Source organism: Pan paniscus, chromosome 20 (genome assembly GCF_029289425.2).
Source record: "Pan paniscus chromosome 20, NHGRI_mPanPan1-v2.0_pri, whole genome shotgun sequence".
Lineage (NCBI taxonomy): Eukaryota > Metazoa > Chordata > Mammalia > Primates > Hominidae > Pan > Pan paniscus.
Window position 1 is genome coordinate 35,441,122 of NC_073269.2, and position 15,329 is coordinate 35,456,450.

Genomic DNA, 15,329 nt, shown 5'->3' on the forward strand with positions numbered 1-15,329 from the left:
AGCCAGGACCACTATCCAAGGGGCAAGTACATGATTGGTCATTGGATTGCACATAGCATCAACTTGCACCAAAAGACCCACTTTATGACAAAGGAAAACACATCCTATCACCTAGAAGCTGCCAGCCTGAGGTGTTCACTTGGAGATAACCCCAAAAAATCTAGGATACAGTCCCTGAGATGCAGAATATATCTTGACTCAAAGGCCATCATGTGTCTTCAATAGAGAAGAAGTGTGGATTCAGGAACCAAGGGGTGACAGTGGGCATACCCTGCTGTACCTCACTCCCAGTGACCTTCCATCTACCCCCTCCCAACTTTAGAGGTCTTGTTTCCCTAAAGATGAAGTTTCCACCCAGAGACATTGTAAAAGTCCCACTAAATGTGAAAGTACAGCTGTCACCTGGTCATTTGGGGCTCCCATACCAGTAGGTCAGCAGGAAAAGAAAGGATTTCCCATACTGGCAGGATTGTCAGGAGGAGATAGGGTTCATGATACAGAGTGGGAAGAGGAAAAAGTAAATTTGGGACATAGGAATCCACTGAGACATCTGTTGGTGCCCACATACAGTGATTATGGATGGCAATTATACCAATATAGCCTGAAAGAATACGTTCAGACACCACAGGAGATAAAGGTCAAGTCTAGGCAAGCCACTGAGACCAGGAGAAGAGAATCTATAATGGGTGGCTGAGGAGGGAGTTGCTGAGTATCCAGTACAGCCTCAAAACCAACTGTTGTAGTGAAGATCATGGTTTGTCTGACTTGTTCTCTTCTTTTAAGTATTTTTTTCCCAGAAATTTGAAGCCATCACTCCCTTACCAAATTCATAACAGAATGGAGTGATGTAGAAGGATTTGAAAGGTTGGATCATGCAGTCCTTTACCCAAACTCCTTTTTACCATGTTTGGGCACCCATCCTCTATCTCCTAGACCTGAATCTGCACAACGCTGAAGCATACTTCCACTGCAGAACTCCCTGTGGAATCAGGCTGAGGCCACCCTCTGTGGGACTCTGCCTGAGATCACATCTTGCTGGCTTCCTCCCTTCCCTGCCCCACCTCCCTAGCACACTCCCTAGGAGCATTACCATAATAAACTACTTGCACATTATCTTAATCCATTTCATGCTGCTATAACAGAATACCATAAACTGGGTAGCTTATAAACAACTGAAACTTATTTCTCATGATTTTAGTGACTGTGAAGTCCAATGGCACAACACTGACATCTGGTGAGGGCCTTTGTGTTGGGCCATAACATGGTACAGGGCATCATATTGGTGAGAGAGAGTGCAAGAAGGAGCTGAATTTGTTTTTATAAAAATTCTTTCTCAATAAGGTACTCACTCCTCTGATAACAACGTTAGTCTATTCATGAAGGCAGAGCCCTCATGACCTAATCATTTCGTACCATCCCACCTCTCCATACTGTTACACTGGGGATTAAGTTTTTAACATATGAACTCTAGGAGACACATTCAAACCGTAACACACAAACCTCATTTCAGATGCTTTTTCTGTAGACCTGAGCTAAGAAGGCATTTTATATGCTTTGGCTCTGTGTCCCCACTCAAATCTCATGTCAAATTGTAATCCCCAGTGTTGGAGGAGGGACCTGGAGGGAGGTGACTGGATCATGGAAGCAGATTTCCCCCTTGCTTTTCTCATGATAGTGAGTGAGTTCTCAGGAGAGCTGGTTGTTTGAAACTGTGCAGCACTTCCCCCTTTGTTTTCTCTCTGTCTTCTGCCAGCCATGTGAATAAGTCCCTGCTTCCCCTTTGCCTTTCTCCATGATTGGAAGTTTCCTGAGGCCTCCTCAGAAACAGAAGCCTGTACAGCCTGCAGAACTTTGTGCCAATTAAACCTTTTTTCTTTATAAATTACCCAGTCTCGCATATGTCTTTATAACAGCATGAGAACAAACGAATACTACATCATTATTTTTTGTTTGTTTGTTTTCTCACCCTAATTGAGTGGAAAATGTTTTCAAGGAGATGTAGGGGACTGGGAGAGTGAACAACAGGGCTGAGCCTCCCATGTATCAGAATGAAGGCCCAAGGACACCTACTAAATGGGGAAATGTTCCAAAGCCTAGGGCATCCTCCACATAAATGGTATCGTCTGACAAAGCCTGCATACCACCCAGGGGCACTCTTACTCTGCCTTTTCCACCATCTCAAACAGTGAATAGAAGGAAACTATGCAGCCTTTACACTGTAGCTAAGAGGGAAGACCAGGAGGTCTCAGGTACAATATTCGAAGCAAAGAGGATGCCTAGACAGAGTTGGCACTCATGAACTAGATGAAATATCTCAGCGTGGAAGCCATGCGAGCACAAAAGACAAAGAAGAGAGATAGGAATGCAGCAGTCAAGGAGTCCAACCTATACAAAAACATTACTCAGGGAACAGAAGAAAATTACCCACAATTGATTAAAATTAGGGAAAAATTTAATAGAAACATGAATTCAATAAAATTAAAATTCAAAGATGAGATGATAAAGCTACAGAACAATATGGAAAAAGAGATTAGAAACTTGGGAAACAAAATTAAATCCCGAATAGCATTACTACAGAGAAACAGAATAGGCATGACTGATAATCTAATTACTGACATAGAGAAAATGATATAATATGTAACTGACATAATAAAAATGAGTGCATATAAAAAAGAAATTAAAATCATTTGAGAACCACTGACTGTAAAAAAAAAGACAGACAGTTTATCTTAAGAATAACTGGTGTTCCTAAAGAAAAAAATCCAACAAAATATGTATTCAAAGATATAATACAAGAAATTTTCCCTGTATTGAAAAAAATAAATGAACATGCTAAAAACAAAACAAAATAAACAAAATAGCACAATGTGTTTTAGGAACATTTGATACAGAAATTCCAACACAAAGACACAGCCCATCCAATTAAGTTACTAAACTTCAAAGATAAGAGAGAAATTTTTACATATCTAAGCAGAAAGAGAAAAATCACACACAATGGGAAAATCAGGCAAGACACTGACTTCTCTACAGCAACACTCAGAGCCCGACAAAAAGGTATTAATGTTTGTGTTTGGAGGGAAAGAAAAGGCAGCAAAGAATATTACACCCAGCCAAAGTTATTCATGTATAAAGGCAAGAAGCATCCATTCTGAAATGTTAAATACTTCAGGAAATGTAGAACACAGAAGCCTTTTTCAAGAAAATAAAATGAACTATTCACAATTAAATCCAAGCAATTAACAGATTAGAAATAAGTAAAAATAAACATAGGAATTGAGACATTGGGGTAGAAGAAGGAGGAATGAGCAGAGAGTTCACTTAAATATAGATAAACATTAAGTAACTCAGGGAATTATGATGACAGAACAAAGTGTGAAATTAATTAAGCTGGACAAGGTAAAAGTAAAAAAGCTAACTCTTGGGAGATAGGATGGTAAAATGATGGGGAGGTGAGTAAACCAACATCTCATCTTTCAAAGAAAGGAGCCAATAGACTAAATTTGAAACTTTTGAGAAAACTCAAAACTTGAAATGAATTTTTTTTAAAAAAAATGACTATAAACTCCTGATGTGTTTCACAATCTCTTTTTTTTGTTTTTAAGGGATTTTCTGGGAAATAATTTTTACATAAAAAAATATGTATTTGAAGTTCACAGTTCCCTCAGTTTCACTTCAGTTACATTTTCTTCTATTAAGTAAAATTAAATATAATACTTTATATTTTGAAATAACATCTAGAGATGGTCATTTTTTATAAAGATAAGTATTTATCCAGGTATCCATGTTACTTTCTATCAGCATACATAGGTGTCTGGAATTATGTTTGCCTAAGTTAATGAGATTTAGGGTTTTTTAAAAGATTTTCTTCACTGTACATTTTTGCCTCATTTAACGTCTTTATGATATGCATGATTCATTTTTATAAAAGCAATAGAATGATTTCCTTAAGGCAATTATGCCAAGATATTAATTATAGTGATTAATTTCTGGTAGTAAGAATACTGATGGTTTTTTTGTTTGGTTTGGTTTTTCATAATGCAACTTAAACTTCAAAAAATATAGTTAGGAAAAATAAGGATGGATAATCATGAAAAAATAGAAGTAAAATCTGTAATTTCTAAATCAGGAGAGGAAAGTGATGAAAGCTTTAGTAATTAAATGTAAATGAGGAAAAGAGTTGAAGAGAAGAAAATAAAATGGTAAACAAAACATATATCAGACCCTGTTGAAAACAAACAAAAAAAGAAAAGATAAAATAAGCAGTAAAAATAAGTTCAAATAGATCATGTCAGCACTTGTAATAAATATAAACAGGTTTAAGTTATAAATTAAAAGACAGAGTCTAACAAATTGGATTTTTCTTAATCTAGTGATATTTTGCTTATAAGAGACACACGAAAATAAATGACCCAGGAAGGTCAAAAATAGAGGAATGGAAAGAATATCGCTGGCACAACAACAACAAAGCAGGATAGCAATATTAGTAGCAGATAAAATCTAACTTAAGGCAAAAAGCATTTATGGAGATAAAGAACTCCATGTAATTATAAAAGGAAAGGACTCACCAAGGAGATATAACAGTCCTGAATTTTATGTACCTCACAGCAACGTAGCCTCAAAAATGTGTAAAGCAAAACTGACAGAATTTTAAGAAGAAACTGATAAATCTATAATCAGAGTGGGAGATTCTGGCTCACTGTATTGGAAATGGCTCCAGCAGACAAAAATTACTTATAATATAGAAAACTTGTACAACATCATAGCAAGCTTGGTCTAATAGATATACAAAGAATCAGTCAACAGATACAAAGTGTGCATTATTTTCAAGAAAATAAGGAATATTTACAAATAACAAATCTTGCAGCAAAAGTCTCAACAAATTTCAGAAAATCAAATATCAACAAATATTATTCTCAGACCCCAATGCAATTAACTCAGAAATTGACAATTAAAAGACAAAAATATAGAATATTTTTAAATTACACTCCTAAATTACTCGTGTGTTAAAAGTGCAAATTACCGAAACATTAAAATATCAGGGGCTAAAGGAAAACAGGGTTCTACAAAACATAAGTTGTGGAATAAATTCAATACAGTTCTTGATAAATTCATTTACATAAAAAGAGTGAAAATAAATGTTATACAACTCAAGAAGATTAAACTCAAAGAAGGAAAAGGAAGAAAATGATCGTAGTTAAGGACTAGAATGTACGTAGTTTATTAAGGAAGTATTCCCAGAAGAAACAAGTAAGGAAGTGGGAAAACACAGTAAATAGAGAGAAGATTTGTTCTGTCTTATGGCAAAAGAGTTGAGATATACTGTATCTAGCCAGTTACTGGCTGCAGGATGTCTGAGGTGGGAAGCATGTAAGCCTCAGGCACCTTTAGCTCTCCATACCAGCAGGTGGCTCCAGTGCCCAACAGCAGTCCTTTGAAGATTGCAAGTGCAAATCTTTAAGAGCAAAATACACGGAAGCTTTGGGAGATGAGCATACTGAGCTGGTAAATAGAATGCACAGGCGTTTAGTAAGGGCATCCAGGGAGGCTACTACAGAATTTTACAGAGGAGGAAAACAAGTACCACTACCAAAGGAAATGTTCACTACAACCAAAAATCACTCATTTTAAAAGAACAAAGTAGATAGATCTCTAGAAAAACAGATGAAGAACAGCAAAACCGCATTTTTCAAAAGGCAATATGTAAGCAGCCAACATTGACTACGCCTAGTACAACATATCTCTCCCACCCATTACAACTAAAAATTCTAGACAAAATACAAAAAGCAACTACCTGGGGGTTTTGAAAAGTTAACAATTCCAGAGCAACCACTAAGAAAAGTGCCAATAGATTAATTTAAAAGAAATTTAAGGAAAAAAAAGAAGGCAGAAAAGAAAAGAAAAACAAAAGTAGAGAGGACAACAAACAACAATAAAACGTAGACCTAAATCCAAACATATCAATTATTGTGTTAAACGTAAATGACTTAAACATCAAGTAAAAGACAGAAATTATCTATTTGGATTTTCTAAAGACCCACATATCTGCTATACAAATACTTAAGGAAGAAACAGTAACAACTCTATTCAATTTATTTCAGAATATAGAAAAGGAATGAATATTTCCCAACTCATTTTGTAAGAGATATATTACCTTGATTTCAAAATCCAACGAAGACATTACAAGGATTTTTAGAAGTTAAAAACTACAGATCAATATTTCTCATGAATGTAGATGCAAAATTATCACCAAAATATTAACAAATTCTAATAATATTATAAAGATAATACACCACGATCACATGAGGTTTACTCTGAGGATGCAAGGTTAGTTTAACCTTGCAATCAATGGATCGTATTAACAGACTAAAGAAGAAAAACCATGCGATTATCTTAATAGATGCAGAAAAAGCACTTAACGAAAGTTTACCACCATGATTTTTTTTTAATACTCAGCAACCTAGGAATTTAAGAGAACTTTCTAAACCTGATTAGGGCCATCCACAAAAGAAACCTACAGCTAACATCAAATTTAATAGTGAAAGATGGAATGCTTCTCCCCTAAAATGAGAAGCAAGGCAAAGATATCTACCTTCATCTCTCTTATGCAGCATCATACTGGAAGTCCCAGCTAGTTTGACAAGGCAAGAAAGGGAAATAAAAAGCATACAGATTGCAAAAGAAGAAATAAATATCCCTTTATTTTCAGACAACATGATGTTAAATTAAATACATTAAATACAAGATCAATAAACAAAAAATCAATTGTATTTCTATATACTAGCAATGAAAAACATTTAAAATATGTTTTACCATTTACTGAAACAGGAAACACATAGGTATAAATCTAACAAAATATATGCAAGACCTGTAGGCTGAAAACTATGAACCACTTATAAAAGAAAACATTCTTTTCTTTTCTAAATAAATGGAGTGACAAATGTATGTCCAGAGGTTGGAAATTCAGTATTGCTCTCAATTCTCCCTAAAATGGTCTACAAATTCAATGCAATCTCAATCAAAATCTTAGCAGAAATTGTTGCAGATACTGACAGGGTGTGTCTAAAATTTATTGGGAAAGGCAAAGGAAATAGAGTAACCAAAAAAATTTTGAAAAATAAAAGTAAAGTTGGAGGACTCCCACTACCTGATTTTAATGCTTATCATAAAGCTACAGTAACCAAGAGAGTGTGATACTCGTGGCAAGATAGACATATAGATCTATGGAAAATAAAGAAACTCCAGAAATAGACATAGACAAAGGTGGTCAACTGATTTTTGACAAAAGTGCAAAGGCAAGTCAACTGAGAAAAACATAATGTCTTCAACAAATGGTGATTAAACAATTAGGCAGACAAAAACAAACTCTACTGACCCATCCACACCTCACACCTTATGAAAATATTAAAACGTAGTATAGGAATAAATGTTAAATTACAACACTTCTAGAAAAAAAGGAAATCTTTGTGACTTTGGGTTAGAAAAAAGTCTTAGATACATCACAAAAATATGATCAACATTAGAAAAAAATGAATTTGATCCAAATCAAAAACTGCTCTGTGAAAGACACTACTAATAAAATGAAATGAGAAGCCACAGACTGGGAGAAAATATTTGCAAATCATTTATCTGACAAGAAAAACTTCTATTCAGACTATATCTTAAAATCTAAAAACTCAACAACAGGAAAACAAACAACCCAATACAAAGTGGGCAAAATATTTCAAAAGGCACTTTGACACAGAGCAAATAAACACTTAAAGGTTTTCTACACCATTAATCATTAGAGGAAACACCAATTAAAACCACAGTGACCTGCTAAAAAGACTAACCTCTGCCTATTAAAACAACTGAAAAAAATAAGTAAAACCTGATCATTTTAACTGCTGCCTAGAATGCAGAGCCACAAAAACTTTCCAGCAATCGCTGATGGGACTGCAAAAGGTAGAGACATTATGGAAAACAGTGTAGCAGTTTCTCATAAAGGTAAACATGCATTTACCATATAATCCAGCAATCCTAAGCTTAGGTATTTAACTAATACAAATGAAAACTTATGTTCACATCAAATCCTGTACATAAATGTTTATATAGCAACTCTATTCGTAATAATCAAAAAACTACAAACAAGGTGAATATCTTCAACTGGTGAATGGATAAATAAACAAATTGTGGTCTACACATACGGTGGATACTATCCAACAATAGAAAAAGAACAAAATATTCAAAATACAACATGGATGAATGTCAAATGCGTTACACTGGTATAGCAGTAGGTAGTATGGTATGTAGCTTTTGAGTCTAGCTATATAATCCTATTTGTATGTCATTTTGGAAAAGGCAAAATTATAAAGATGCTTGCCAGAGGTTGGGGGTAGTAAAGGTAGTTGACAACGAGAAGGCAATATGAGGGAACTTGGGGGAAAACACTGAAACAGACTTGGTGTGCTGGTGGTTACATTTGTCAAAACTAGTAGAACTAAAGACCGAAAAGGATAAATTCAACTGTATATAAATTAAAAATAAATAAAAACGATTTGAAAAAAATACTGAGAATGAAAGAGAGACAGCATGACAGATTCAAAAGAGATATTTTTTAACCATAAGTAAAAACATGAATCACTTTATGCCAGAAAGTTAGAAAATATAATTGATGTAGACAATTTTTGGTAAAAAATATAAATTATCTAATATTGTGACTTAAAAAAATGAGAAATTTGAATGAACAAAGAACGATTAAATAAATTATATATGTTGCCAGCCGAAAATCTATTTCTTAGATAGACAGCAAGCCCAATAACTTTATAGGCAAATATTTCCTAGATTCTAAACATGCTACCACATCATACTAAAAATATTTTTTAAAACACAATTTCAGAGGACAGAAAAAGGAAAACTATCCAAATCATGTTATGGGGCTACTATAACCTCATTACCAAAACCAGATAAAGACTACTAGAAAACAAATACAGACTTGTTTGCACACATGTATATGTGTGTGTATATATATATGTGTATGTGCGTGTGTATTTTATATATACATATATATTATAAATACATAGAAAAATAAAGTTAATCGAGAATCCTAAAATCAAGATCAGCACATAAAATCAGTAACTCTTCTAGAATCCAACAATGAACCATTAAAAAATGTTATTTTTTAAAGAGTCATTCATAGCAGCTGTAAAAGCTAGCAAGAAATATAATGAAGCTATTTAATGTACTTATGAAAATATTACAGACTATAAAAACACCAACATGAATACGAATATGTACTATGTTCATGGATGAGAAGACATTATCATAAGCACATCAAATTTTCTTATATTAAACTATAAAATCAGAACAATCTCCCTTAGAATGTTAACACTTTTTTGTAATGAAGCTTAGCAATCTGATCCTAAATTCATGCTGAGTGACAGGAAGGACAGACAAGACAATTTTTAAAAGAAAGTGTAAACAATGTAAAGAGGATGTAACCAGTAATAAGATTTGTTATAGAGTTGGCATCACTGAAACAATGTGGCATTAGACAGGAACAGACAAATAGATTAGTGGAACAAGGAGAAAGCACTGAAACAGACTCAAGTAAATATAAAAACTTGATAGATAACAGAAAAGAAATTAAAAATTAGTAAACAAAAATGAACTACTCAATACACGGTGCTGGGACAATGATACATCTATCTATACATACATAGATGTACATGTATATGTATATCCATGTTAAATATATATATATCTGTGTGTATAGATATAAAAATATTTAATGTTTATATAGAATATATTGATAAATATACAGTATATATAGTCCTACATTTCACTATTTACAAAAAAGCATTCTAGAAATTTTAACATTTTGAATATAAAAATGTAATCTAGAGAATTTCTGTTTTCCCCCTGTATTTAGTAACACGTAACTGACAAATAAAATTGTATATATTTAAGGTGTACAATGTGATACCTTGATTATATATAATATATAAAATATATTTTATATATAATATATTATATATATATTGTGAAATGATTACCACAATCAATTTAGTAACACATCCATCACCTCACATAGTTACCTTTGCTGTGGTGAGAATATTCAAGATCTATTCTCTGAGTAAATTTCAAGTATACGACACAGTATTACTAAATATATTCACCACGCTGTTCACCTAGAACTTATTCCTCTTGTAACTGAAAGTTTGTACCCTTTAACCAACATCTCTCCTTTCCCTCCCCCGGCCCCTGCAACCCCACTCCACCTTTATTTCCATGAACTTGTCTTTTTGAGATTCCATATATAAGTGAGATGAGATAGTATTTGTCTTTTTCTGTCTGACTTATTTTGCTTAGCAAAATTTCATCAAGTTTCATCCATGTTGTCACAAGTGACGGGATTTCCTTCTTTTTATGGCTGAATAATATTCCTTTGTGTATATACACCATACCTTTCAACATATGATTCATCTATTCATCCTTCAACACTTATGTTGTGACAAAAGTCATAGCTTGACTATTGTGTATAATGCTGCAGTGAAAACGGGAGTGCAGGTGTCTCATCAACATACTGATGTCATTTCCTTAGAATATATACCCAGAGGTGGGATCACTGGATCATACACCAGTTCTATTTTTAATGTTTTGAGGAAACTCCCTACTGTTTTCCACAATGGCTGTGCCATTTATGTTCACACCAGCAGTGCACAAGGGTTCTCTTTTCTCCACATCTCACCAACATTTGTTATCGCTTGTCTTTTTGATAATAGACAAGGTGTGAGGTGATATCTCAATGTGGTTTTAATTTGCCTTTCTTCCGTGATTAGTGATGGTGAACCCCTTTTCATATACCTGTTGACCATTTGTATGTCTTCTTTGAGAAAATCTACTTGCCCATTTTTAAAATCAGGTTCTTTGTATTTTTGGTATTGAGTTGTATGAGTTCCTTATATATTTTGGATATTGGCCTCTTATCAAATATGTGGTTGGCAAATATTTTTTCCCATTCCATAGGTTGCCTTTTCATTTCACTGATTGCTTCCTTTGTTGTGCATAAGTTTTTAGTTTGGTGTATTCTCACTTGTTTATTTTTGGTTCTGTTGACTGTGGTTTTGATGTCATATCATAGTTTCTTAAACACAATATCAGGAACACACACCATCAGAAATAATAAAATGCTATGTGTAATTATATTAAGATTTTAAAACTTCTGTGTGCTAAAGATACAAAGTTAAAAGATAGATTATAACATAGGACTACATTCCAACACATATAACCATTAAAGGATTAGTATCAAGACTATCTAAAGAACTCCTACAAAGCAATTACAAATAGTTTAATGGTCAAATTTATAAAAGATAAAGCCCTTTATGGACTGAATGTGTATAAAATGCTACTTCATTTCACTAATACTCAGAAAATATGCAAATCAAAACAATGAGATGAAATACCACATCAGAACACATCACCAGATTAGCTAAAATTTTTAAATCTGGCAATATCAAGGGTAGTTATAGTTGAAGGGAAATAAAAACATTCACAAGTTGTTGGTGGGAATTAAAATTTATATAAACGCTTTCAAAAACAATTTGGCAAGCTGATATTAAGGTGAAAATCCATACATCTGATGGCTTGGCACTTCCACTTCCAGGTGTACATGGAAGAGGAACATGGCATACAAGTCAAGAGGACCTGCTCAAAGATGTTGGCTGCTTCAAGGTAAAGTTCAGCAATGGAAGAATAGGTAAATGATCGTGGCATATTCATACAGTAAAATATAACTGCACCAGTAAAACAACTGAAGGTGTACATCTCAACAGGGATAAATATCTCAGAAATATAATGTTGCATAAAAATATATTAAAGGCCAGGTGTAGTGGCTCACGCCTGTAATCCCAACACTTTGGAAGACCCAGGAAGGTGGCTCACTTCAGGCCAGGAGTTCAAGATCAACCTGGGCAACATAGTAAGACCCCATGTCTACAAAAAATAAGAACATTAGCCAGGCATGGTGGCATGTGCCTGTGGTCCCAGCTACTCCAGAGGCTGAGCTGAGAGGATCGCTGGAGCCCAGGAGTTGGAGGCTGCAGTGAGCTATGATTGTGACACTGCAGTCCAGCCTGGGCAACACAATGACACCCTGTCTCAATAATAATAATAAAAGTGGCAGATATGCATGTATTGTGTGACCCCATGTACTTAAAATGTGGATGACACATAACAATTATGTATACTGTTCATGGATACATATACATGAGGCAAAAGTATCCAAAGCCTGATAAGGAAGGATACATCCTATTTCAAGGAGTGGTCCTGCAGGGGGGTGAGGGGTGTATAAAAAAAAGACTCTAGCTCTATCTGTAAACATTTGCCTTAAGAAAGAAGAAGCACAAGAGAAAAGATGAGAGAAGAGAGGGGAGGAAGGAGGTTAAAAGATAGATGGATAATGGAAACATGGATTATTGCTACATTTTCCCCGTTTTTGGTTTTTTTTTTTTTTTTTTTTTTTTGCTTGAATTGTTTTTATAACAGAAAGAAGGAAAAGATAGGGGAGGGAGGAAAAGATTAAATAGAAATTCACCAAAATGTTTAAAGCAACTATCTCAGGGTAGGGCATAGTGGAGAATTTTATTCTTTTATTTACATTTTTTTCATATTTTCCGAATTATCCCCAGCAAACATGTATCGCTTTTATGAGCTGAACAAAAACAATAAATGCTCTTTGTAAAAGCACCTTGCTAAGCTGTTGTGATTTAAACGCCTGGATTGTGGGAGAGACGCTGATATTCTGGACATCCGGGCCAGCTCCCGGAGCGACTGTCCAAGACAGGTTTCTGGGGGAACTGATAAGCGAACAACCGAATTTAAATTCCAGTATCAGTAGCAGCAACCCAGGCCTCAGGAGGTGAGGGCTCCAGGAGTCTCCATACTCTGCCGGCCTCCCAGGGGACAGGGCTGCCACAAGAGATAAAAGCCAGCTCTCTGGTTCTCTCCAAAAATCTTTGAAATCGTTTTTTGAAGATCGAGGTGACTGAACCTCATAACCATGTTATCACAGGCCCCATCTATGCCATTGAAGGCAAGGACGGGCATCCCTAAAAGAGCCAGCCCGTGGGCATGATCCTATGTGCTTCCGGTGGACGCCCGGCTCAATGACTGGCCAAGCCCATCCCCAGTGGCTTTTTCATATTGCTTAAAACACCTCTGGGAAGTCTTATTAACCTTGTCTCTATTTTACAGAGAAAAAAATGGGACTCAGAGAAGTTAATTGACTTGGGACAGGGCCACCCAGCTAATAAGCAGTATGGAGTCAACACCCAAGAAAGCCACTCTGTGCCCCAGGGGAGTCCCAGGAGGCCACCCTGTGCCCCAGTAGTAGAATATTGGGCACCAATAACAGGCTAAGGGGAGAAATCATATTGGATACATATGCAACATTCCCCAAAGTCCCAAACCCACCATGACAGCAGCCCCAAATGCAGGGGCAGAACAGGGCCTATTCTGAGGTCAAACTGTACATTCCTGTCCCCTGACTCCAGTCCTCCAATCCCCCTCAGCCCACAGGGGTCCTTGTAAGCTAGAGAAGCTGCCACATTCACGGTGCCCACCCTGTCCTCCCACCTCCCACTTCCCGTGCTCAACTCTCAGACAGTTAATGTGAATAGATGAGAAGTTTAAGTACCTTGGAAAGGGCTAAATGAATAGGAATGGGAAAATCCCAGTGTTTTTCTCCCATCAGTCTTTCTGATTGCTCTTAACTCTATTTCCTGGACAGGGTCTGTGGCAATCAAGCTCCTGGCTAGTCATTTTTTATCACCATCGGGAAAAACACACAGTACTTAGAGCAGCAGGGGCCCTCTTAATATCTAGGCAGGAGGTAACCCACGGGGCAGCTATTCCCCAAAACTGGAAATGGCTCTTGGAGGCCCGGCAGGTTTCTGCACACCAACCAAACTCCTGAGCTCCCAGGAGGGAGAAGAGGAAGACTGGAGCCTTCTGCCCAGCCTCCTGATTTTCTTCCCAGGGCTCCTGGACCCCCTACCCCAAGCCTTAGCCCAGCTCCCATGCTAGATGACTTCATATCCTACCCCATGGGGCAAGTTACAGAAAAACTGGAACTCCCCATTTTTATATGAAAGTGTCTCAATTTGTTATTAGTGGCAACTAATTTTAAAAAGCTCTAAATGCTCTCTGGACTGAATGAAACAAGTCTGCAGGATGAATCTGGCCTCTGGGCTACTGTTTGGTCCACGGGCTGGCTAAGAGCAGGTCTAAGACAGACAGCAAAACAACCACAACATATAAATGATAGAAGATGCCTCATGCCTATCCTGCCCTGACTGTGCGCCAGACAGCCCATGCTACAGCCATTGTGTGGCAGTGAAAGAAGACCTCGCATGACCAGCTCCGTTTTGCTCCTAACCTACCTCCACATGATATCTTCTAGGTTAACTGCTATTGCTGATCTCTGCATGTAGGCCAAGCTCACTATGGGAGGAATTTCATTTATAGTTTAAAGCAAAGACGATCATGGTCTCTTCCCAACACTCACCCCCAAGGAGATAAGGAGGGCATCCCACAAGCAACACCACGTGTTCAAGATGCATCCCTGGTACCTGAACACGGGCAGAAGATTGCACAGCCTCCCTGGACCCTTACTGGCGCAGGCTGTCTGCGGTCCTCAGTCACTTTTTTTTTTTTTTTTTTTTTTTTTTTTTTTTTGAGATGGAGTCTCGCTCTGTCACCCAGGCTGGAGTGCAGTGGCTTGACCTCAGCTTATTGCAGCCTCCGCCTCCCGGGTTCAAGCAATTCTCCCACCTCAGCCTCTCAAGTAGCTGGGATTACAGGGGTGCGCCACCAAGCCCGGCTAATTTTTGCATTTTTAGTAGAGACAGAGTTTCACCATGTTGGCCAGGCTGGTCTCAAACTCCTGACCTCAGGTGATCCATCTGCCTTGGCCTCCCAAAGTACTGGGATTACAGGCGTGAGCCACCGCACCTGGCCCTTGGTCACTTTTTCATCCCAACCTCCCCCCCTTCCCCTTTCCCTTAACATCAAAACAGCCTGAGATTTGTACTGACTTAGGATGGTTCTGTAGGGCATTCATCTACCCTCCTCTTGGCTGCTGGCTCTCCAAAATAAAGTCGTCTTCCTTGTCCCGACTCCTTGTCTCTCGATGTCCATGGGTTTGGGCTTACGCTAAACCAACACCATGAGGTAGTGGCGCAGGTGCTTTCGGTGCCCTTGGTCTATCCCAGATGTCAGCAGCTACTATGGTGGGCAGGCCCACGAATGCGGGCAGCAGCCCTCCCAAGGGCCTGCCCAGCCTCTCCACACTC